At 30.2% G+C, this 27,585-nt stretch overlaps 1 long non-coding RNA gene across 3 annotated transcripts in view; it reads left to right on the top strand.

Annotated features, from left to right (window-relative positions):
• Nucleotides 1-27,585, top strand: part of LOC126748077 (uncharacterized) — a 48,545-nt gene that overhangs the window by 8,187 nt on the left and 12,773 nt on the right. The window lies entirely within an intron of this gene.

Here is a 27,585-nt window from a genome sequence, read left to right as displayed (position 1 = left end):
TTTCAGAGGATTTTATACTTACGATTATTGGGTTGGGTTGGGTTGGGGTGGATTTGGGTGGGTTGATTCGGGTTGGGCTGGCTTGGGTTGGGTTGGTTCGGGTTGGGCTGGCTTGGGTTGGGTTTATTCGGGTTGGGTTGGGTTGGGTTAGGTTGGGTTGGGTTCGGTTTTCTCTCCCGAGGTTCTGACTAGATATTAAATAAAATATAACAATTCACTTATTTAAAATATAGTCTAAATTAATTCTTACCGGTCCACACTCCATGAGTGCCTCCAAACTTTCGGCAATTTCGTCTACGTTCATGGCGACAAACTCACAAAAAAAACCAAATAAAACTCAAATAATGGTTGTTAGGGACGCTGTTTGTAACGTTCACCTGAAGTTACCGTTCGTATTGTATTGTTTCTAAGCTTTCTAGCTTTTTTCCTTATATTGATTTATTTCATTTACAGATATTTGAAATATAAGACACACAACGCGACTATATAACAAATTATGGTTCTTTGAAGCATGATACCCCAACAACTGGTCCTCTCTTTCCTTGGCAGATAAACGTTAGCCTCACCTAAGTACACCTGATAATTTGCGATTTTTTTTAAGAAATCCTCTAAGGCCCATCACTGACAAGACCTAAAGGTTCCAAACTGGTCCCCACGGACCAAAAGTATAGGAGCGAAGCGACTATACTTGTTATATAGGAGCGTCTGCGACTATATTATGCACGCCACCTCGGGTCCGAAAAATCGTGTTTTTTTGGAAATAAAAATTCATATCTTTGGCTGTATGGCTAGCGAAACGATGAAATTTGGCATAGGGTCTCTCAATACATTGGGAATGATGGATCCGTAAACGATTTTTTTTTCGGGTACCACCAAACGGAGCGGTACTGTCTCAAAGTCAAAAATTCGTAAAAAAATTGGTAAAAATCGAGTTGCTCACGAGATCTCAATTTTAAAGCGTTCAATCGAGTTGAAATTTTCAGGATATATGGGTTCTTGGGGCTTACGTGTCTGTATACTTTTTGAGCCCGATCGGTATACAGGGTGAGTTGTTATAAGCGAACAAAAGTGACTAAAAAAAAAATTCAAACTTCTCCAGAGGCTAAAAAAAAATTTTTATAAAAAAAGTGTTTCGGCGAAAAGACTTCATTTTATAAGAGATTTAACATACTTGGAGCTTTTTTTTGTAAAAAATTTATTTTACGAGTTCTGGCATTTTCAGTTTTTTGGGATTTTCCGCCAAACGATACTTATTTTGGGAAAATTTTTTTTTTCAAAAAATAACTTCATCTTTTACCTTTTATATGCCATATAACCGAAATTTTCGTAAGCCATACAGGGCGAGCAATAATGAACTTTACCCATGAAGGTCCGACCTGAAAATCACTTTTTATTTAATAACTTTTCAGTGGTAGCACCTGGACCATTTATATTCTCAGGGATTAAATACTTTAATAACCCCATTATTTGTGTAAAATTACAATCTTCCAACTTTAATAGGTTCTGAGCAATTTGAATTTTTGCGTTTAATTCATTTGTCACGTCCCTGTACATGGTGAAAAGATCAAACAACATCTAACCGATCCGAAATTTTGTTTTACAATACATACTAAAATTTCAAGGTTCCAGCGATAGTACAAGTACCCGAAAAATGCGATTTTATGAAAAAAGTCCATTTTTTTGCGTTTTTGCAGGTAATTGGAGGTGTCAACCTAAACTCTGATGAAATGGCTGGTGGGAACAATACTTTGACGCATGGTGGATACAAATTTTTTGCTCGTGACAGGTGGCCGGGACTTGGTTGGGTTTTTTGTAAAATTATGAATGAAAATGAACCGGAAACGATCAGGGAAAGGAAGCACCGAATCAGAAAATGAATGGGCTTTCCGAATCTGTGCATATCAATTGGGGAAATTGTGTATTGCGGCCAGGAAAATTCGGCAAACATTTTGACGTCTTCGAAAAATGCCGTTTTTTTGAAATGTCAGTGTCTTTATACCGGGGTGAGACGAAATGAAATTTGCCCGATTATTTTATTAAAATTATTCGAATATATACACGGGTCAGTCGTAATGATCTACTTAATTTAAAATAAGAATTTAGATATTAGGTGAGTTTTTACTATTTAGTTTATTATTAATAAATGTTAACAATTCTTAAACATTGCTTTTGGGATATAAATAAAATTTTTTTGAAATTATTGATTTTTAAGGTTAGTCGAGTATCATAACTTTTTTGGTATTGGTGCGATTTGGTTGAAATTTGGTACCTAGTACCTATTTCGGATAAGATTAATAAATTTTTACAGATATTTGACATGACTATGTTTTAAGGTCACGTGATTATCAAAACTTTCTTCCTATTTGTCCGATTTGATTGAAATTTGGTATTTGGGGTTTATTTAGGATGCAATTATTAATTTTTCACAGATATTTGACATTTGACTTCTAGGTCACGTGACTATTGTAACTTTTTTGCTATTGGTCTGATTGGGTTCAAATTTGGTATTTGGGCTTTATTTAGGATGCAATTATTAATTTTTCATAGATATTTGACATTTCACTTCCGGGTCACGTGACTATTGTAACTTTTTTGCTATTGGTCTGATTGGGTTCAAATTTGGTATTTGGGCTTTATTTAGGATGCAATTATTAATTTTTCATAGATATTTGACATTTCACTTCCGGGTCACGTGACTATTGTAACTTTTTTGCTATTGGTCTGATTGGGTTCAAATTTGGTATTTGAGCTTTATTTAGAATGCAATTATTAATTTTTGACAGATATTTGACATTTGACTTCCGGGTCACGTGACTATTGTAACTTTTTTGCTATGAGTCCGATTGGGTTCAAATTTGGTATTTATGCTTTATTTAGGATACAATTAATAAATTTTAACAGATAATTGACAAATTATACTTTAAAGTCACGTGACTTTGATAATTCTTTTGCTATTGATCCGATTGGGTTGAAATTTAGTATTTGGGCTTTATTTAGGATGCAAGTAATAAATTATGACAGAAATTTGACATATTGAATTTTAAAGTCACGTGACTTCCATAACTTTTTTGCTATTGATCCGATTGGGTTCAAATTTGGAATTTGGGGTTTATTTAGGATGCAATTGTTGATTTTTTACAAAATTTTAAAATATTAAGTTTTAGGGTCACGTGACTATCAAAATTTCCTATTTGATTGAAATTTACTAATAGATGATATTTATATATTTATAGATAATATTTTGTATTACCCTATTCCTTTTATCTTAATTAGTTAAATTATTTCTTAAATTTGCCTTTTTAAAAAACATTAAAAAATCATCGGTTCGAATACATAGGCTTTAAAGGGAACTTATCTTCTTTCATAATATTGTAGCATTATTATAGATTTTAAAAAATTTTGTCATAAGGCTTTTTCATTACTTTTTGAATGGTCTTTAGCCAGAAAAAAGAAATTTTGAATTTGGAGCATGTTTTGAAAAATTTTCATTTTGGGCCGGATTTTGTTCGAAAATCGATAAATGCAAATAAATAGGTTTTCTGTTCATTTTAGAGTCAAATGGATAATAACCTTTTTAAAAGGTATCCTGGAGTAGTACAAGATAGAAAAATAAAAAATTGAAATTTTTCCATAGGGCTCTTGATAATTTGATATTTATGATTAATACTTTTTTACAATTTTCTCCGATTCTGTGATAGCTATAATCAATTCGTTTTAACAGTCGAATACCTCGTAATATTCCTGAGAACTTTTATTTAAGAGAAAAAGTTGTTAGAGTTATAGTTTATTTAGAAAAAAATAAAAACCATTTTTTCGCAATTTTTCATGGCTATACCCCTTTTGATTTTGGAGCAAAAAAAAAAAAATTTTCTTGGGTTTTTTTTACTGGCAATTGCCAACTTAGGGCCTTCATTATAAGTTGTCGGTTATCATTTTAAGAAAAAAATTCTACCGTGAGAAAAAACGAGTTTTCTTTTATTTTTTTTCACATTTTTACTAATATCTCGACTTCTATAGCTTCGATTCAATTCGTTGATGGTTTCTATTATTCCTTATTCTTCTCCTGTTAATTCTTTTTATATTTTATTACAATTGCCTTTCGAAATAAAACTAAAAAATTTTAAAAATCGACGTAAATACATAGATTCTTATGGGACCTAATTTTACCTTTATATTGTGCCACTCGTATAAATCGTGGAAATTTTTGTTATTAGGCTTTTTTGCTAGTTTTTGAATGGTCTTTAACGAGAAAAAAGAAATTTTGAATTCGGAGCATATTTTGAAAAAATTGTCATTTTGACCCCGGATTTTGTTCGAAAATCGAAAAATGCAAAGAAATAGGTTTTCCGTTCATTTTAGAGTTAAATTGGTAATAATCTTTTTTAAAGATACTCTGAAGTAGTACAGGATAGAAAAATAAAAAATTGAAATTTTTCCATAGGGCTCTTGATAATTCGATATTTATGTTTAATAGTTTTTTCCAATTTTCTCCGATTGTATAATAGCTAGAACCGATTCGTTTTAACAGGCGAATACCCCTTAATATAGCAAAGAACTCTTATTTAATACAAAAAGTTGTCAGATTTATAGTTTATTAATAAAAAAATAAAAACCATTTTTTTGAAATTTTTTGTGGATATACCCCTTTCGATTTTCGACCAAAAAAAAAAATTTTTTTTCTTGGGTTTTTTTTAGTGAAAATTGCCAGTTTAGGGCCAAAAATTAGAATTTGTCAATAATTATTTTAAGAAAAAAAATTATACCGTGGGAAAAAACCAATTTTCTTTTGTTTTTCCCACATTTTTACTAATATCTCGGCTTCTATAGCTTCGATTCAATTCGTTGATGGTTTCTTTTATTTCTTATTCTCCTCCTGTCAATTCTTTTGATATTTTATGATTAATTATTGTTGAAAATAAAAAGAAAAATTAAAACAAATCGACGTAAAATCCCGTTTGTTCTATTTCAATAAATAGACCCTTATGGGAACTTTTCTCTGAATTTGGTATTTATGGTTTATTTAGGATACAACTAATAAATTATGACAGATAACTGACATTTGAGTTTCAGCCTAGGTCATGTGACTACCGTAACTTTTTTGCTATTGGTCCGATTCTGTTCGAATTTGGTATTCAGGCTTTATTTAGAATACAATTAATATACTTTCACAGATATTTGAAATATAAGACAGTATACTGACACACAACGCGACTATATAACAAATTATGGTTCTTTGAAGCATGATACCCCAACCACTGGTCATCTCTTTCCTTGGCATATAAACGTTGGTACACCTCATAATTTTTGTTTTTTTTAAAGAATTCCTTTATAGCCCTTCACAGACAAGGTCTAAAGGTTCCAAACTGGTCCCCACGGACCAAAAGTATAGGAGCGAAGCGACTATACTTGTTATATAGTCGCAGACTATATTATGCACGCCACGTCGGGCCCGAAAAATCGTGTTTTTTTGAAAATAAAAATTCATATCTTTGGCTGTATGGCTAGCGAAACGATGAAATTTGGCATAGGGTCTCTCAATACATTGGGAATGATGGATCCATAAACGAATTCTTTTTCGGGTACCATCAAACGGAGCGGTACTGTCTCAAAGTCAAAAATTCGTAAAAAAATTGGTAAAAATCGAGTTGCTCACGAGATCTCAATTTTAAAGCGTTCAATCGAGTTGAAATTGTCAGGATATAAGGGTTCTTGGGGCTTACGTGTCTGTATACTTTTTGGGCCCGATCGGTATACAGGGTGAGTTGTTACAAGCGAACAAAAGTGACTAAAAAAAAAATTCAAACTTCTTCAGAGGCTAAAAAAAAATTTTTATAAAAAAAGTGTTTCGGCGAAAAGACTTCATTTTATAAGGGAGTTGACATACTTGGAGCTTTTTTTTGTAAAAAAATTTATTTTACGAGTTCTGACATTTTCAGTTTTTTGGGATTTCCCGCCAAACAATACTTATTTTGGGAAATTTTTTTTTTTCAAAAAATAACTTCATCTTTTACCTTTCATATGCCATATAACCGAAATTTTTGGGAACCATACAGGGCGAGCAATAATGAACTTTACCCATGAAGGTCCGACCTGAAAATCACTTTTTATTTAATAACTTTTTAGTGGTGGCACCTGGACCATTTATATTCTCAGGCATTAAATACTTTAATAACCCCATTATTTGTGTAAAATTACAATCTTTCAACTTTAATAGGTTCTGAGCAATTCGAATTTTCGCGTTTAATTCATTTGCGGCGTCCCTGTACATGGTGAAAAGATCAAACAACATCTGGAGGATCCGAAATTTTGTTTTACAACACATACTAAAATTTCAAGGTTCTAGCGATAGTACAAGTACCTGAAAAATGCCATTTTATGAAAAAAGTCCATTTTTTTGCGTTTTTGCAGGTAATTGGAGGTGTCAACCTAAACTCTGATGAAATGGCTAGTGGGAACAATACTTTGACGCATGGTGGGTACAAATTTTTTGCTCGTGACAGGTGGCCGGGACTTGGTTGGGTTTTTTGTAAAATTATAAATGAAAATGAACCATGAAATCAGGGAAAGGAAGCACCGAATCAGAAAATGAATGGGCTTTCCGAATCTGTGCATATCATTTGGGGAAATTGTGTATTGCGGCCAGGAAAATTCGGCAAACATTTTGACGTCTTTGAAAAATGCCGTTTTTTTGAAAAGTCAGTGGTTTTATACCGGGGTGAGACGAAATGAAATTTGCCCGATTATTTTATTAAAATTATTCGAATATATACACGGGTCAGTCGTAATGATCTATTTAATTTAAAATAAAAATTTAGATATTAGGTGAGTTTTTACTATTTAGTTTATTATTAATAAATGTTAACAATTCTTAAACATTGCTTTTGGGTTATAAATAAATTTTTTTTGAAATTATTCATTTTTAAGGTTAGTCGAGTATCATAACTTTTTTGGTATTGGTGCGATTTGGTTGAAATTTGGTACCTAGTACCTATTTCGGATAAGATTAATAAATTTTTACAGATATTTGACATGACTATGTTTTAAGGTCACGTGACTACCTTAACTTTCTTCCTATTTGTCCGATTTGATTGAAATTTGGTATTTGGGGTTTATTTAGGGATGCAATTATTAATTTTTCACAGATATTTGACATTTGACTTTCAGGTCACGTGACTATTGTAACTTTTTTGCTATTGGTCTGATTGGGTTCAAATTTGGTATTTGGGCTTTATTTTGGATGCAGTTATTAATTTTTGACAGATATTTGACATTTAACTTCCGGGTCACGTGACTATTGTAATTTTTTTGCTATGAGTCCGATTGGATTCAAATTTGGTATTTATGCTTTATTTAGGATACAATTAATAAATTTTAACAGATAATTGACAAATTATATTTTAAAGTCACGTGACTTTCATAATTCTTTGGCTATTGATCCGATTGGGTTGAAATTTAATATTTGGGCTTTATTTAGGATGCAAGTAATAAATTTTGCCAGAAATTTGACATATTGAATTTTAAAGTCACGTCACTTCCATAACTTTTTTGCTATTGATCCGATTGGGTTCAAATTTGGAATTTGGGGTTTATTTAGGATGCAATTGTTGATCTTTTACAAAATTTTAAAATATTGAGTTCTAGGGTCACGTGACTATCAAAATTTCCTATTTGATTAAAATCTGCTATTAGATGATATGTATATATTTATAGATGATATTTTGTATTACCCTATTCCTTTTATCTTAATTAGTTAAATTATTTCTTAAATTTGCCTTTAAAAAAAAAATTAAAAAATCATCGGTTCGAATACATAGGCTTTAAAGGGAACTTATCTTCTTTCGTAATATTGTAGCATTATTATAGATTTTGAATAATTTTGTCATTAAGCTTTTTCATTACTTTTTGAATGGTCTTTAGCCAGAAAAAAGAAATTTTGAATTTGGAGAATGTTTTGAAAAATTTTCATTTTGGGCCGGATTTTGTTTGAAAATCGATAAATGCAAATAAATAGGTTTTCTGTTCATTTTAGAGTCAAATCGATAATAACCTTTTTGAAAGGTATCCTGAAGTAGTACAAGATAGAAAAATAAAAAGTTGAAATTTTTCCATAGGGCTCTTGATAATTCGATATTTATGATTAATAGTTTTTTACAAATTTCTCCGAATCTGTGATAGCTATAATCAATTAGTTTTAACATTCGAATACCTTGTAACATTCCCTAGAACTTTTGTTTAAGACAAAAAGTTGTCAGAGTTATAGTTTATTTAGAAAAAAATAAAAACCATTTTTTCACAATTTTTCATGGCTATACATCCCTTTCGATTTTGGAGCAAAAAAAAATTTTTTTTTCTTGGGTTTTTTTTACTTGAAATTGCCATCATAGGGCTTACATTATGATTTGTCGATTATAATTTTAACAAAAAAAAATGGTACCGTGGGAAAAAAACGAGTTTTCTTTTATTTTTTTTCACATTTTTACTAATATCTCGACTTCTATAGCTTCGATTCAATTCGTTGATGGTTTCTATTATTCCTTATTCTTCTCCTGTTAGTTCTTTTTAGATTTTATTACAATTGCCTTTCGAAATAAAACTGAAAAATTAAAAAAATTGACGTAAAAACCCGGTTGTGTTATCCCTATACATAGGCTCTTATGGGACCTTATTTTTTCCTTTATATTATGGCACTCGTATAAATCGTAAAAAATTTTGTCATAAAGCTTTTTCGTTAGTTTTTGAATGGTTTTTAACCAGAAAAAAGAAATTTTGAATTCGGAGCATATTTTGAAAAAATGCTTATTTTGAGCCCGGATTTTGCTTCAAAATCGAAAAATGCAAAGAAATAGGTTTTCCGTTTATTTTAGAGTCAAATCGATAATAACCTTTTTGAAAGGTACTTAAAAGTAGTACAGGATAGATAAATAGAAAATTAAAATTTTTCCATAGGACCCTTGATAATTCGATATTTATGTTTCATGGTTTTTCTTTATTTTCTCCGATTTTATGATAGCTAAAACCGATTCGTTTTAACGTACGGATACCTCGTAATTTTTCTCATAACTTTTATAAAAGACAAAATGTTGTTAGTCTTATAGTTTATTTAAAAAAAAAATAAATACCGTTTTTTCGAAATTTTTTATGGCCGTACCCCTTTCGATTTTGGAGTAAAAAAAAAATTTTTTTTTCTTGAGTTTTTTTACTTGAAATTGCCAACTTAGGGCTTGCATTATAATTTGTCAATAATTATTTTAAGAAAAAAAAATTATACCGTGGGAAAAAACCAGTTTTCTTTTGTTTTTTCCCACATTTTTACTAATATCTCGGCTTCTATAGCTTTGATTCAATTTATTGATGGTTTCTTTTATTTTTTATTCTCCTCAATTCTTTTGATATTTTATTACTATTACATTTCAAAATAAAAAGAAAAATTAAAACAAATCGACGGAAAATCCCGTTTGTTCTATTTCAATAAATAGACCCTTATGGGAACTTCTCTCTGAATTTGGTATTTATGGTTTATTTAGGATACAACTAATAAATTATGACAGATAACTGACATTTGAGTTTCAGCCTATGTCACGTGACTACCGTAACTTTTTTGCTATTGGTCCGATTCTGTTCGAATTTGGTATTCAGGCTTTATTTAGAATACAATTAATATACTTTCACAGATATTTGAAATATAAGACACTATACTGACACACAACGCGACTATATAACAAATTATGGTTCTTTGAAGCATGATACCACCACACGGTCATCTCTTTCCTTGGCATATAAACGTTGGTACACTTGATAATTTTTGTTTTTTTTTAAGAAATCCTTTATAGGCATTCACAGACAAGACCTAAAGGCTCCAAACTGGTCCCCACGGACCAAAAGTATAGGAGCGAAGCGACTATACTTGTTATATAGGAGCGTCTGCGACTATATTATGCACGCGACCTCGGGTCCGAAAAATCGTGTTTTTTTGGAAATAAAAATTCATATCTTTGGCTGTATGGCTAGCGAAACGATGAAATTTGGCATAGGGTCTCTCAATACATTGGGAATGATGGATCCGTAAACGAATTTTTTTTACGGTACCACTAAACGGAGCGGTACTGTCTCAAAGTCAAAAATTCGTAAAAAAACGGGTCAAAATTCATTTTTGCACGAGATCTCAATTTTAACGCTGTCAAAAAAATTGAAATTTTTAGGCATAAAAGACTTTATAGTAATTCATGTCTGTATACTTTTTGGGCCCGATCGGTATACAGGGTGAGTTGTTATAAGCGAACAAAAGTGACTAAAAAAAAAATTCAAACTTCTCCAGAGGCTAAAAAAAATTTTTTATAAAAAAAGTGTTTCGGCGAAAAGACTTCATTTTATAAGAGATTTGACATACTTGGAGCTTTTTTTTGTAAAAAATTTATTTTACGAGTTCTGGCATTTTCAGTTTTTTGAGATTTCCCGCCAAACGATACTTATTTTCGAAAAATGTTTTTTTTCAAAAAATAACTTCATCCTTTACCTTTCATATGCCATATAACCGAAATTTTTGGGAACCATACAGGGCGAGCAATAATGAACTTTACCCATGAAGGTCCGACTCAAAAATCACATTTTATTTAATAACTTTTTCGTAGTGGCACCTGGACCATTTATATTCTCAGGCATTAAATACTTTAATAACCCCAGTATTTGTGTAAAATTACAATCTTCCAACTTTAATAGGTTCTGAGCAATTCGAATTTTCGCGTTTAATTCATTTGCGGCGTCCCTGTACATGGTGAAAAGATCAGACATCGTCTAAAAGATCCGACATTTTGTTTTACAACACATACTAAAATTTCAAAGTTCCAGCGATAGTACAAGTACCCGAAAAATGCGATTTTATGAAAAAAGTCCATTTTTTTGCGTTTTTGCAGGTAATTGGAGGTGTCAACCTAAACTCTGATGAAATGGCTAGTGGGAACAATACTTTGACGCTTTGTGGTTAAAAATTTTTTGCTCGTGACAGGTGGCCGGGACTTGGTTGGGTTTTTTGTAAAATTATGAATATTTGACATGACTATGTTTTAAGGTCACGTGACTACCTTAACTTTCTTCCTATTTGTCCGATTTGATTGAAATTTGGTATTTGGGGTTTATTTAGGATGCAATTATTAATTTTTGACAGATATTTGACATTTCACTTCCGGGTCACGTGACTATTGTAACTTTTTTGCTATGAGTCCGATTGGGTTCAAATTTGGTATTTGGGCTTTATTTAGGATGCAATTATTAATTTTTGACAGATATTTGACATTTCACTTCCGGGTCACGTGACTATTGTAACTTTTTTGCTATGAGTCCGATTGGGTTCAAATTTGGTATTTATGCTTGATTTAGGACACAATTAATACATTTTAACAGATAATTGACAAATTATATTTTAAAGTCACGTGACTTTCATATTTCTTTTGCTATTGATCCGATTGGGTTGAAATTTAGTATTTGGGCTTTATTTAGGATGCCAGTAATACATTTTGACAGAAATTTGACATATTGAATTTTAAAGTCACGTGACTTCCATAACTTTTTTGCTATTGATCCGATTGGGTTCAAATTTGGAATTTGGGGTTTATTTAGGATGCAATTATTGATTTCTTACAAAATTTTAAAATATTAAGTTCTAGGGTCACGTGACTATCAAAATTTCCTATTTGATTAAAATTTGCTATTAGATGATATGTATATATTTTTAGATAATATTTTGTATTACCCTATTCCTTTTATCTTAATTAGTTAAATTATTTCTTAAATTTGCCATTCAAAAAAAAAATTAAAAAATCATCTGTTCGAATACATAGGCTTTAAAGGGAACTTGTCTTCTTTCATAATATTGTAGCATTATTATAGATTTTGAAAAATTTTGTCATTAAGCTTTTTCACTACTTTTTGAATGGTCTTTAGCCAGAAAAAAGAAATTTTGAATTTGGAGCATGTTTTGAAAAAATTTTCATTTTGGGCCGGATTTTGTTCGAAAATCGAAAAATGCATAGAAATAGGTTTTCTGTTCATTTTAGAGTCAAATCGATAATAACCTTTTTGAAAGGTATCCTGAAGTAGTACAAGATAGAAAAATAAAAAGTTGAAATTTTTCCATAGGGCTCTTGATAATTCGATATTTATGATTAATAGTTTTTTACAATTTTCTCCGAATCTGTGATAGCTATAATCAATTAGTTTTAACATTTAAATACCTCGTAATATTCCCTAGAACTTTTGTTTAGGACAAAAACTTGTCAGAGTTATAGTTTATTTATAAAAAAATAAAAACCATTTTTTCACAATTTTTCATGGCTATACCCCTTTCGATTTTGGAGCAAAAAAAAAATTTTTTTTTTTGGGGTTTTTTTACTGGAAATTGCCAACTTAGGGCTTACATTATAATTTGTCAGTTATCATTTTAAGAAAAAAAATGCTACCGTGGGAAAAAACGAGTCCCTATACATAGACTCTTATGGGACCTAATTTTTCCCTTTATATTATGGCACTCGAATAAATCGTGGAGAATTTTGTCATAAAGCTTTTTTATTAGTTTTTAAATGGTTTTTAACCAGAAAAAAGAAAATTTAAAATCGAAGCATTTTTTGAAAAAATACTGATTTTGAGCCCGGATTTTGCTTCAAAATCGAAAAATGCAAAGAAATAGGTTTTCCGTTCATTTTAGAGTCAAATTGGTAATAATCTTTTTTAAAGATACTCTGATTTAGTACAGGATAGAAGAATAAAAAATTGAAATTTTTCCATAGGGCTCTTGATAATTCGATATTTATGTTTAATAGTTTTTTCCAATTTTCTCCGATTGTATAATAGCTAGAACCGATTCGTTTTAACGCACGAATACCTCGTAATATTCCCGAAAACTTTTGTTTAAGACAAAAAGTTGTCAGAGTTATATTTTCTTTTTAAAAAAATAAAAACCATTTTTTCGCAATTTTTCATGGCTATACCCCTTTCGATTTTCGACCAAAAAAAAATTTTTTTTTCTTGGGTATTTTTACTTGAATTTGCCAACTTAGGGCTTACATTATAATTTGTCAATAATTATTTTAAGAAAAAAAAATGATACCGTGGGAAAAAACCAGTTTTCTTTTGTTTTTTCCCACATTTTTACTAATCTCTCGGCTTCTATAGCTTCGATTCAATTCATTGATGGTTTCTTTTATTTCTTATTCTCCTCCTCTCAATTCTTTTGATATTTTATTACTATTACATTTCAAATTTAAAAGAAAAATTAAAACAAGTCGACGTAAAATCCCTGTTTGTTCTATTTCAAGAAATAGACCCTTATGGGAACTTCTCTCTGAATTTGGTATTTATGGTTTATTTAGGATACAACTAATAAATTATGACAGATAACTGACATTTAAGTTTCAGCCTAGGTCACGTGACTACCGTAACTTTTTTGCTATTGGTCCGATGCTGTTGTAATTTGGTATTCAGGCTTTATTTAGAATACAATTAATATACTTTGACAGATATTTGAAATATAAGACAGTATATTGACACACAACGCGACTATATAACAAATTATGGTTCTTTGAAGCATGATACCTCAACCACTGGTCCTCTTTTTCCTTCGCATATAATCGTCGGTACACCTGATAATTTGCGATTTTTTTTAAGAAATCCTCTAAGGCCCATCACTGACAAAAACTAAAGGTTCCAAACTGGTCCCCACGGACCAAAAGTATAGGAGCGAAGCGACTATACTTGTTATATAGTCGCAGACTATATTATGCACGCCACGTCGGGCCCGAAAAATCGTGTTTTTTTGGAAATAAAAATTCATATCTTTGGCTGTATGGCTAGCGAAACGATGAAATTTGGCATAGGGTCTCTCAACACATTGGGAATAATGGATCCGTAAACAATTTTTTTTTCCGGTACCACCAAACGGAGTGGTACTGTCTCAAAGTCAAAAATTCGTAAAAAAATTGGTAAAAATCGAGTTGCTCACGAGATCTCAATTTTAAAGCGTTTAATCAAGCTGAAATTTTCAGAATATATGGGTTCTTGGGGCTTACGTGTCTGTATACTTTTTGGGCCAGATCGGTATACAGGGTGAGTTGTTATAAGCGAACAAAAGTGACTAAAAAAAAAATTCAAACTTCTCCAGAGGCTAAAAAAAAATTTTTATAAAAAAACAGTTTCGGCGAAAAGACTTCGTTTTATAAGAGATTTGACATACTTGGAGCTTTTTTTTGTAAAAAATTTATTTTACGAGTTCTGGCATTTTCAGTTTTTTGGAATTTTCCGCCAAACGATACTTATTTTGAGAAAAATTTTTTTTTCAAAAAATAACTTCATCTTTTATCTTCCATATGCCATATAACCGAAATTTTTGTAAGTCATACAGGGCGAGCAATAATGAACTTTACCCATGAAGGTCCGACCCGAAAATCACATTTTATTTAATAACTTTTTCGTAGTGGCATCTGGACCATTTATATTCTCAGGCATTAAATACTTTAATAACCCTAGTATTTGTGTAAAATTACAATCTTCCAACTTTAATAGGTTCTGAGCAATTCGAATTTTCGCGTTTAATTCATTTGCGGCGTCCCTGTACATGGTGAAAAGATCAAACAACATCTAAAGGATCCAAAATTTTGTTTTACAACACATACTAAAATTTCAGGGTTCCAGCGATAGTACAAGTACCCGAAAAATGCGATTTTATGAAAAAAGTCCATTTTTTTGCGTTTTTGCAGGTAATTGGAGGTGTCAACCTAAAGTCTGATGAAATGGCTAGTGAGAACAATACTTTGACGCATTGTGGTTACAAATTTTTTGCTCGTAACAGGTGGCCGGGACTTGGTTGGGTTTTTTGTAAAATTATGAATGAAAATGAACCGAAAACGATCAGGGAAAGGAAGCACCGAATCAGAAAATGAATGGGCTTTCCGAATCTGTGCATATCATTTGGGGAAATTGTGTATTGCGGCCAGGAAAATTCGGCAAACATTTTGACGTCTTCGAAAAATGCCGTTTTTTTGAAAAGTCAGTGGTTTTAGACCGGGGTGAGACGAAATGAAATTTGCCCGATTATTTTATTAAAATTATTCGAATATATACACGGGTCAGTCGTAATGATCTATTTAATTTAAAATAAAAATTTAGATATTAGGTGGGTTTTTACTATTTAGTTTATTATTAATATATGTTAATAATTCTTAAACATTGCTTTTGGGTTATAAATAAAATTTTTTTGAAATTATTGATTTTTAAGGTTAGTCGAGTATCATAACTTCTTTGGTATTGGTGCGATTTGGTTGAAATTTGGTACCTAGTACCTATTTCGGATAAGATTAATACATTTTTACAGATATTTGACATGACTATGTTTTAAGGTCACGTGACTACCTTAACTTTCTTCCTATTTGTCCGATTTGATTGAAATTTGGTATTTGGGGTTTATTTAGGATGCAATTATGAATTTTTCACAGATATTTGACATTTGACTTCTATCACGTGACTATTGGTACTTTTTTGCTATTGGTCTGATTGGGTTCAAATTTGGTATTTGGGCTTTATTTAGGATGCAATTATTAATTTTCGACAGATATTTGATATTTGAGTTTTGGGTCACGTGACTATTGTAACTTTTTTGCTATGAGTCCGATTGGGTTCAAATTTGGTATTTATGCTTTATTTAGGATACAATTAATAAATTTTAACAGATAATTGACATATTGAATGTTAAAGTCACGTGACTTTCATAACTCTTTTGCTATTGATCCGATTGGGTTCAAATTTGTAATTTGGGGTTTATTTAGGATGCAATTGTTGATTTTTTACAAAATTTTAAAATATTAAGTTCTAGGGTCACGTGATTATCAAAATTTCCTATTCAATTGAAATTTGCTATTAGATGATATGTATATATTTTTAGATAATATTTTGTATTACCCTATTTCTTTTATCTTAATGAGTTAAATTATTTCTTAAATTTGCCTTTCAAAATAAAATTAAAAAATCATCAGTTCGAATACATGGGCTTTAAAGGGAACTTATCTTCTTTCATAATATTGTAGCATTATTATAGATTTTGAAAAATTTTGTCATAAAGCTTTTTTATTACCTTTTGAATGGTCTTTAACCAGAAAAAAGAAATTTTGAATTTGGAGCATGTTTTGAAAAAATGTTCATTTTGGGCCGGATTTTGTTCGAAAATTGAAAAATGCAAATAAATAAGTTTTCTGTTCATTTTGGAGTCAAATCGATAATAATCTTCTTGAAAGGTATCCTGAAGTAGTACAAGATAGAAAAATAAAAAATTGAAATATTTTCATAGGGCTCTTGATATCTTGATATTTATGATTAATAGTTTTTTACAATTTTCTCCTAATCTGTGATAGATATAATCAATTAGTTTTAACATTCAAATACCTCGTAACATTCCCTAGAACTTTTGTTTAAGACAAAAAGTTGTCAGAGTTATAGTTTATTTAGAAAAAAATTAAAACCATTTTTTCACAATTTTTCATGGCTATACCCTTTCGATTTTGGAGCAAAAAAAAATTTTTTTTTTCTTGGGTTTTTTTTACTTGAAATTGCCATCATAGGGCTTACATTATGATTTGTCGATTATAATTTTAACAAAAAAAAATGGTACCGTGGGAAAAAACGAGTCTTTATTTTTTTTTTCACATTTTTACTAATATCTCGACTTCTATAGCTTCGATTCAATTCGTTGATGGTTTCTATTATTCCTTATTCTTCTCCTGTTAATTCTTTTTATATTTTATTACAATTGCCTTTCGAAATAAAACTGAAAAATTTTAAAAATCGACGTAAATACATAGACTCTTATGGGACCTAATTTTACCTTTATATTGTGCCACTCGTATAAATCGTGGACATTTTTGTTATTAGGCTTTTTTGCTAGTTTTTGAATGGTCTTTAACCAGAAAAAAGAAATTTTGAACTCGGAGCATATTTTGAAAAAATTGTCATTTTGACCCCGGATTTTGTTCGAAAATCGAAAAATGCAAAGAAATAGGTTTTCCGTTCATTTTAGAGTCAAATTGGTAATAATCTTTTTTAAAGATACTCTGAAGTAGTACAGGATAGAAAAATAAAAAATTTAAATTTTTTCATAGGGCTCTTGATAATTCGATATTTATGTTTAATAGTTTTTTCCAATTTTCTCCGAATGTATAATAGCTAGAACCGATTCGTTTTAACGCACGGATACCTCGTAATATTTCCGAAAACTTTTGTTTAAGACAAAAAGTTGTCAGAGTTATATTTTATTTATAAAAAAATAAAAACCATTTTTTTTTAATTTTTCGTGGGTATACCCCTTTCGATTTTCGACCAAAAAAAAAATGTTTTTTTCTAGGGTTTTTTTTGTGAAAATTACAAGTTTAGGGCTAAAACTAAAATTTGTCATAAATTATTTTAAGAAAAAAAATGATACCGTGGGAAAAAACCAGTTTTCTTTTGTTTTTCCCACATTTTTACTTATATCTCGGCTTCTATAGCTTCGATTCAATTCGTTGATGGTTTCTTTTATTTCTTATTCTCCTCCTGTCAATTCTTTTGATATTTTATTACTATTACATTTCAAAATAAAAAGAAAAATTGAAACAAATCGACGTAAAATCCCTGTTTGTTCTATTTAAATAAATAGACCCTTATGGGAACTTCTCTCTGAATTTGGTATTTATGGTTTATTTAGGATACAACTAATAAATTATGACATTTAAGTTTCAGCCTAGGTCACGTGACTACCGTAACTTTTTTGCTATTGGTCCGATTCTGTTCGAATTTGGTATTCAGGCTTTATTTAGAATACAATTAATATACTTTCACAGATATTTGAAATATAAGACAGTATATTGACACACAACGCGACTATATAACAAATTATGGTTCTTTGAAGCATGATACCCCAACAACTGGTCCTCTCTTTCCTTGGCAGATAAACGTTAGCTTCACCTAAGTACACCTGATAATTTGCGATTTTTTTTAAGAAATCCTCTAAGGCCCATCACTGACAAGACCTAAAGGTTCCAAACTGGTCCCCACGGACCAAAAGTATAGGAGCGAAGCGACTATACTTGTTATATAGGAGCGTCTGCGACTATATTATGCACGCCACCTCGGGTCCGAAAAATCGTGTTTTTTTGGAAATAAAAATTCATATCTTTGGCTGTATGGCTAGCGAAACGATGAAATTTGGCATAGGGTCTCTCAATACATTGGGAATGATGGATCCGTAAACGATTTTTTTTTCGGGTACCACCAAACGGAGCGGTACTGTCTCAAAGTCAAAAATTCGTAAAAAAACGGCTCAAAATTCATTTTTGCACGAGATCTCAATTTTAACGCTGTCAAAAAAATTGAAATTTTTAGGCATAAAAGACTTTATAGTAATTCATGTCTGTATACTTTTTGGGCCCGATCGGTGTACAGGGTGAGTTGTTATAAGCGAACAAAAGTGACTAAAAAAAAAATTCAAACTTCTCCAGAGGCTAAAAAAAAATTTTTATAAAAAAAGTGTTTCGGCGAAAAGACTTTATTTTATAAGAGATTTGACATACTTGGAGCTTTTTTTTGTAAAAAATTTATTTTACGAGTTCTGGCATTTTCAGTTTTTTGGGATTTTCCGCCAAACGATACTTATTATGGCAAAATTTTTTTTTTCAAAAAATAACTTCATCCTTTACATTTCATATGCCATATAACCGAAATTTTTGGGAACCATACAGGGCGAGCAATAATGAACTTTACCCATTTAGGTCCGACCCGAAAATCACATTTTATTTAATAACTTTTTAGTGGTTGCAGCTGGACAATTTATATTCTCAGGCATTAAATACTTTAATAACCCCAGTATTTGTGTAAATTTACAATCTTCCAACTTTAATAGGTTCTGAGCAATTCGAATTTTCGCGTTTAATTCATTTGCCGCGTCCCTGTACATGGTGAAAAGATGAAACAACATCTAAATGATCCGAAATTTTGTTTTACAACACATACTAAAATTTCAGGGTTCCAGCGATAGTACAAGTACCCGAAAAATGCGATTTTATGAAAAAAGTCCATTTTTTTGCGTTTTTGCAGGTAATTGGAGGTGTCAACCTAAACTCTGATGAAATGGCTAGTGGGAACAATACTTTGACGCATGGTGGATACAAATTTTTTGCTCGTGACAGGTGGCCGGGACTTGGTTTGGTTTTTTGTAAAATTATGAATGAAAATGAACCGGAAACGATCAGGGAAAGGAAGCACCGAATCAGAAAATGAATGGGCTTTCCGAATCTGTGCATATCAATTGGGGAAATTGTGTATTGCGGCCAGGAAAATTCGGCAAACATTTTGACGTCTTCGAAAAATGCCGTTTTTTAAAAAAGTCAGTGGTTTCATACCGGGGTGAGACGAAATGAAATTTGCCCGATTATTTTATTAAAATTATTCGAATATATACACGGGTCAGTCGTAATGATCTATTTAATTTAAAATAAAAATTTAGATATTAGGTGAGTTTTTACTACTCAGTTTATTATTAATATATGTTAATAATTCTTAAACATTGCTTTTGGGTTATAAATAAAAATTTTTTGAAATTATTGATTTTTAAGGTTAGTCGAGTATCATAACTTTTTTGGTATTGGTGCGATTTGGTTGAAATTTGGTACCTAGTACCTATTTCGGATAAGATTAATAAATTTTTACAGATATTTGACATGACTATGTTTTAAGGTCACGTGACTACCTTAACTTTTTTCCTATTTGTCCGATTTGACTGAAATTTGGTATTTGGGGTTTATTTAGGATGCAATTATTAATTTTTCACAGATATTTGACATTTGACTTCCAGGTCACGTGACTATTGGTACTTTTTTGCTATTGGTCTGATTGGGTTCAAATTTGGTATTTGGGCTTTATTTAGGATGCAATTATTAATTTTTGACAGATGTTTGACATTTGACTTTCGGGTCACGTGACTATTGTAACTTTTTTGCTATGAGTCCGATTGGGTTCAAATTTGGTATTTATGCTTTATTTAGGACACAATTAATAAATTTTAACAGATAATTGACAAATTATATTTTAAAGTCACGTGACTTTGATAATTCTTTTGCTATTGATCCGATTGGGTTGAAATTTGGAATTTGGGCTTTATTTAAGATGCCAGTAATACATTTTGACAGAAATTTGACATATTGAATTTTAAAGTCACGTGACTTCCATAACTTTTTTGCTATTGATCCGATTGGGTTCAAATTTGGAATTTGGGGTTTATTTAAGATGCAATTGTTGATTTTTTACAAAATTTTAAAATATTGAGTTCTAGGGTCACGTGACTATCAAAATTTCCTATTTGATTGAAATTGGCTATTAGATGATATGTATATATTTGTAGATAATATTTTGTATTACCCTATTCCTTTTATCTTATTTTGTTAAATTATTTCTTAAATTTGCCTTTAAAAAAAAAATTAAGAAATCATCGGTTCGAATACATAGGCTTTAAAGGGATCTTATGTTCTCTCGTAATATTGTGGCATTATTATAGATTTTGAAAAATTTTGTCATAAAGCTTTTTTATTACTTTTTGAGTGGTCTTTAGCCAGAAAAAAAAATTTTGAATTTGGAGCATGTTTTGAAAAAATTTTCATTTTGGGCCCGATTTTGTTCGAAAATCGATAAATGCAAATAAATAGGTTTTCTGTTCATTTTAGAGTCAAATCGATAATAACCTTTTTGAAAGGTATCCTGAAGTAGTACAAGATAGAAAAATAAAAAGTTAAAATTTTTCCATAGGGCTCTTGATAATTCGATATTTATGATTATTAATTTTTTACAATTTTCTCCGATTCTGTGATAGCTATAATCAATTCGTTTTAACAGTCGAATTCCCCGTAATATTCCCGAGAACTTTTATTTAAGAGAAAAAGTTGTCAGAGTTATAGTTTATTTAGAAAAAAATAAAAACCATTTTTTCGCAATTTTTCATGACTATACCCCTGTCGATTTTGGAGCAAAAAAAAAATTTTTTTTCTTGGGTTTTTTTTACTGGAAATTGCCAACTTAGGGCTTACATTATAAGTTGTCAGTTATCATTTAAAAAAAAAAAAAATTCTACCGTGGGAAAAAACGAGTTTTCTTTTATTTTTTTTTACATTTTTACTAATATCTCGACTTCTATAGCTTCGATTTAATTCGTTGATGGTTTCTTTTATTCTTTATTCTCCTCCTGTTAATTCTTTTTATATTTTATTACAATTGCCGTTCGGAATAAAACTGAAAAATTTTAAAAATCGACGTAAATACATAGACTCTTATGGGACCTAATATTTCTCTTTATATTGTGGCACTCGTATAAATCATGGAAAATTTTGGCATTAAGCTTTTTTACTAGTTTTTGAATGGTTTTTTACTAGAAAAAAGAAATTTTGAATTCGGAGCATATTTTGAAAAAATTGTCATTTTGACCCCGGATTTTGTTCGAAAATCGAAAAATGCAAAGAAATAGGTTTTCCGTTCATTTTAGAGTCAAATTGGTAATAATCTTTTTTAAAGATACTCTGAAGTAGTACAGGATAGAAAAATAAAAAATTGAAATTTTTCCATAGGGCTCTTGATAATTCGATATTTATGTTTAATAGTTTTTTCCAATTTTCTCCGATTGTATAACAGCTAGAACCGATTCGTTTTAACGCACGGATACCTCGTAATATTCCCGAAAACTTTTGTTTAAGACAAAAAGTTGTCAGAGTTATATTTTATTTATAAAAAAATAAAAACCATTTCTTCGAAATTTTTCATGACTATACCCCTTTCGATTTTCGACCAAAAAAAAAAATTTTTTTTCTTGGGTTTTTTTTGTGAAAATTACAAGTTTAGGGCTAAAACTAAAATTTGTCATAAATTATTTTAAGAAAAAAAATGATACCGTGGGAAAAAAACAGTTTTATTTTGGTTTTCCCACATTTTTACTTATATCTCGGCTTCTATAGCTTCGATTCAATTTATTTATGGTTTTTTTTATTTCTTATTCTTCTCCTGTCAATTCTTTTGATATTTTATTACTATTAAATTTTAAAATAAAAAGAAAAATTAAAACAAATCGACGTAAAATCCCGTTTGTTCTATTTCAATAAATAGACCCTTATGGGAACTTCTCTCTGAATTTGGTATTTATGGTTTATTTAGGATACAACTAATAAATTATGACGGATAACTGACATTTAAGTGTCAGCCTAGGTCACGTGACTACCGTAACTTTTTTTGCTATTGGTCCGATTCTGTTATTAATATATATGTTCTGTTGTTAATATACTTCGACAGATATTTGAAATATAAGACAGTATATTGACACACAACGCGACTATATAACAAATTATGGTTCTTTGAAGCATGATACCCCAACAACTGGTCCTCTCTTTCCTCGGCAGGTAGACGTTAGCCTCCCTGACTCACCTAAGTACACCTGATAATTTTTGATTGTTTTTTTAAATTCCCTTATGGCTTTTCACACACAAGACCTAAAGGTTCCAAACTGGTCCCCACGGACCAAAAGTATAGGAGCGAAGCGACTATACTTGTTATATAGTCGCAGACTATATTATGCACGCCACGTCGGGCCCGAAAAATCGTGTTTTTTTGGAAATAAAAATTCATATCTTTGGCTGTATGGCTAGTGAAACGATGAAATTTGGCATAGGGTCTCTCAATACATTGGGAATGATGGATCCATAAACAAATTTTTTTTCGGGTACCATCAAACGGAGCGGTACTGTCTCAAAGTCAAAAATTCGTAAAAAAACGGCTCAAAATTCATTTTTGCACGAGATCTCAATTTTAACGCTGTCAAAAAAATTGAAATTTTTAGGCATAAAAGACTTTATAGTAATTCATGTCTGTATACTTTTTGGGCCCGATCGGTATACAGGGTGAGTTGTTATAAGCTAACAAAAGTGACTAAAAAAAAATTCAAACTTCTCCAGAGGCTAAAAAAAATTTTTTATAAAAAAAGTGTTTCGGCGAAAAGACTTCGTTTTATAAGAGATTTGACATACTTGGAGCTTTTTTTTGTAAAAAATTTGTTTTACGAGTTCTGGCATTTTCAGTTTTTTGGGATTTTCCGCCAAACGATACTTATTTTGGGAAAAATTTTTTTTTCAAAAAATAACTTTATCCTTTACCTTTCATATGCCATATAACCGAAATTTTTGGGAACCATACAGGGCGAGCAATAATGAACTTTACCCATGAAGGTCCGACCCGAAAATCACATTTTATTTAATAACTTTTTCGTAGTGGCACCTGGACCATTTATATTCTCAGGCATTAAATACTTTAATAACCCGATTATTTGTGTAAAATTACAATCTTCCAACTTTAATAGGTTCTGAGCAATTCGAATTTTCGCGTTTAATTCATTTGCCACGTCCCTGTACATGGTGAAAAGATCAGACATCATCTAAAAGATCCGAAATTTTGTTTTACAACACATACTAAAATTTCAGGGTTCCAGCGATAGTACAAGTACCCGAAAAATGCGATTTTATGAAAAAAGTCCATTTTTTTGCGTTTTTGCAGGTAATTGGAGGTGTCAACCTAAACTCTGATGAAATGGCTAGTGGGAACAATACTTTGACGCATTGTGGTTACAAATTTTTTGCTCGTAACAGGTGGCCGGGACTTGGTTGGGTTTTTTGTAAAATTATGACTGAAAATGAACCGGAAACGATCAGGGAAAGGAAGCACCGAATCAGAAAATGAATGGGCTTTCCGAATCTGTGCATATCAATTGGGGAAATTGTGTATTGCGGCCAGGAAAATTCGGCAAACATTTTGACGTCTTCGAAAAATGCCGTTTTTTTGAAAAGTCAGTGGTTTTATACCGGGGTGAGACGAAATGAAATTTGCCCGATTATTTTATTAAAATTATTCGAATATATACACGGGTCAGTCGTAATGATCTATTTAATTTAAAATAAAAATTTAGATATTAGGTGAGTTTTTACTACTTAGTTTATTATTAATATATGTTAATAATTCTTAAACATTGCTTTTGGGTTATAAATAAAAATTTTTTGAAATTATTGATTTTTAAGGTTAGTCGAGTATCATAACTTTTTTGGTATTGGTGCGATTTGGTTGAAATTTGGTACCTAGTACCTATTTCGGATAAGATTAATAAATTTTTACAGATATTTGACATGACTATGTTTTAAGGTCACGTGACTACCTTAACTTTTTTCCTATTTGTCCGATTTGACTGAAATTTGGTATTTGGGGTTTATTTAGGATGCAATTATTAATTTTGGACTAATATTTGACATTTGACTTCCGGGTCACGTGACTATTGTAACTTTTTTGCTATTGGTCTGATTGGGTTCAAATTTGGTATTTGGGCTTTATTTAGAATGCAATTATTAATTTTTGACTAATATTTGACATTTGACTTCCGGGTCACGTGACTATTGTAACTTTTTTGCTATGGGTCCGATTGGGTTCAAATTTGGTATTTGGGCTTTATTTAAGATACAATTAATAAATTTTAACAGATAATTGACAAATTATATTTTAAAGTCACGTGACTTTCATAATTCTTTTGCTATTGTTCCGATTGGGTTGAAATTTTGTATTTGGGCTTTATATAGGATGCAAGTAATAAATTTTGACAGAAATTTGACATGTTGAATTTTTTAAGTCACGTGACTTCCATAACTTTTTGCTATTGATTTGATTGGGTTCAAATTTGGAATTTGGGGTTTATTTAGGATGCAATTGTTGATTTTTTACAAAATTTTAAAATATTGCGTTTTTAAGTCACGTGACTATCAAAATTTCTTTCGTATTCGCCCGATTTGATTGAAATTTCCTATTAGATTATATGTATATATTTATAGATAATATTTTGTAGTACCCTATTGCTTTTAACTTAATTGTTTTTTAGATTTGCCTTTGAAAAACAAATTAAAAAATCATCGGTTGGATATGCTTTAAAGGGAACTTATCTTCTTTCATAATATTGTAGCATTATTATAGATTTTAAAAATTTTTGTCATTAAGCTTTTTCATTCCTTTTTGAATGGTCTTTAGCCAGAAAAAAGAAATTTGGAATTTGGAGTATGTTTTGAAAAAATTTTAATTTTGGGCCCGGTTTTGTTCGAAAATCGATAAATGCAAATAAATAGGTTTTCTGTTCATTTTAGAGTCAAATCGATAATAACCTTTTTGAAAGGTATCCTGAAGTAGTACAAGATAGAAAAATAAAAAGTTGAAATTTTTCCATAGGGCTCTTGATAATTTGATATTTATGATTAATAGTTTTTTACAATTTTCTCCGAATCTGTGATAGCTATAATTAATTAGTTTTAACATTCGAATACCTCGTAACATTCCCTAGAACTTTTGTTTAAGACAAAAAGTTGTCAGAGTTATAGTTTAGTTAGAAAAAAATAAAAACCATTTTTTGACAATTTTTCATGGCTATACCCCTTTCGATTTTGGAGCAAAAAAATTTTTTTTTTCTTGGGTTTTTTTTACTAAAAATTGCCAACTTAGGGCTTACATTATAATTTGTCGGTTATAATTTTAAGAAAAAAAATCCTACCGTGGGAAAAAATGAGGTTTCTTTTATTTTTTTTTCACATTTTTACTAATATCTCGACTTCTATAGCTCCGATTCAATTCGTTGATGTTTTTTATTATTCCTTATTATCCTCCTGTTAATTCTTTTTATATTTTATTACAATTGCTTTTCGAAATAAAACTAAAAAATTAAAAAAATCGACGTAAAAACCCGGTTGTCTTATCCCTATACATAGACTCTTGTGGGACCTAATATTTCCCTTTATATTATGGCACTCGTATAAATCGTGGAAAATTTTGTCATAAAGCTTTTTTATTAGTTTTTGAATGATTTTTAACCAGAAGAAAAAAATTTTGAAATCGGAGCATATTTTGAAAAAATGCTCATTTTGATCCCGGATTTTGCTTCAAAATCGAAAAATGCAATGAAATAGGTTTTTCGTTTATTTTAGAGTCAAATCGATAATAACCTTTTTAAAAGGTATCCTAAAGTAGTACAAGATAGAAAAATAAAAAATTGAAATTTTTCCATAGGGCTCTTGATATTTCGATATTTATTATTAATAGTTTTTTACAATTTTCTCCGATTCTGTGATAGCTAGAATCAATTCGTTTTAACATTCGGATACCTCGTAATATTCCCGAAAACTTTTGGTAAGACAAAAAGTTGTCAGAGTTATAGTTTATTTAGAAAAAAATAAAAACCATTTTTTCGAAATTTTTCATGGCTATACCCCTTTCGATTTTGGAGCAAAAAAAAATTTTTTTTTCTTGTGTTTTTTTTACTTGAAATTGCCAACTTAGGGCTTACATTATAATTTGTCGATTATCATTTTAAGGAAAAAAATGATACCGTGGGAAAAAACCAGTTTTCTTTTTTTTTTTTTAATTTTTACTAATATCTCGACTTCTATAGCTTTGATTCAATTCGTTGATGTTTTCTATTATTCCTTATTCTCCTCCTGTTAATTCTTTTTATATTTTATTGCAATTGCATTTCGAAATAAAACTGAAAAATTGAAAAAAACGACGTAAAAATTCGGTTGTCTTATCCGGTTGTTGGACCTAATCATTTCCCTTTATATTGTGGCACTCGTATAAATCGTAGAAATTTTTGTTATTAGGCTTTTTTACTAGTTTTTGAATGGTTTTTAACCTGAAGAAAAAAATGTTAAAATTTTTGCATATTTTGAAAAAATGCTCATTTTGAGCCCGGATTTTGCTTCAAAATCGAAAAATGCAAGGAAATAGGTTTTTCGTTTATTTAAGAGTCAAATCTATAATAACCTTTTTTAAAGTTACTTAAAAGTTGTACATGATAGAAGGATAAAGAACTTAAATTTTTTATATAGGACCCTTGATAATTCGATATTTATGTTTCATGGTTTTTCTTTATTTTCTCCGATTTTATGACAGCTAGAACCGATTCGTTTTAACGTGCGGATACCTCATAATATTCCTCATAACTTTTATAAAAGACAAAATGTTGTTAGTCTTATAGTTTATTTAAAAAAAAATTAAAATCATTTTTTCGAAATTTTTCGCGGTTTATTGGGTATTTTTGGTTTATTTAGGATACAGCTAATAAATTGTTTTGAAAATAACTTTTTAGGCTTTATATTTACAAAACTTCTTTATTAGCAATAAATGTTTTTTAGTCAAACACTTATGTTTTTTCAACTAAATGTATAGTCATGATCCCCGAACATTAACGTTGTTTAGTAGCTCTTGAATAATCACTAACATTTTGTATTTTAACTTTTTTATAAGAAAAGCATTTTCTTCACTAACATTCCCTATGTCGATTAAATTGTAAATAAAAAACTAATTAGACTTGATAAAGGAAATCTAAATTTTAAAAAATGCTTTTATAAAAATATTGCGTTTGACAAATTTACGTTGATAGTCACCACGAATCTCAAATACCATTGAAGGCAAAAATGGTTAACATCAACTAATATTATAATATTAATATTAAATATTACAATAATAACA

Source organism: Anthonomus grandis, chromosome 21 (assembly GCF_022605725.1).
Source record: "Anthonomus grandis grandis chromosome 21, icAntGran1.3, whole genome shotgun sequence".
Classification (NCBI taxonomy): domain Eukaryota; kingdom Metazoa; phylum Arthropoda; class Insecta; order Coleoptera; family Curculionidae; genus Anthonomus; species Anthonomus grandis.
This window is presented reverse-complemented; position numbering and strand designations above follow the sequence as displayed.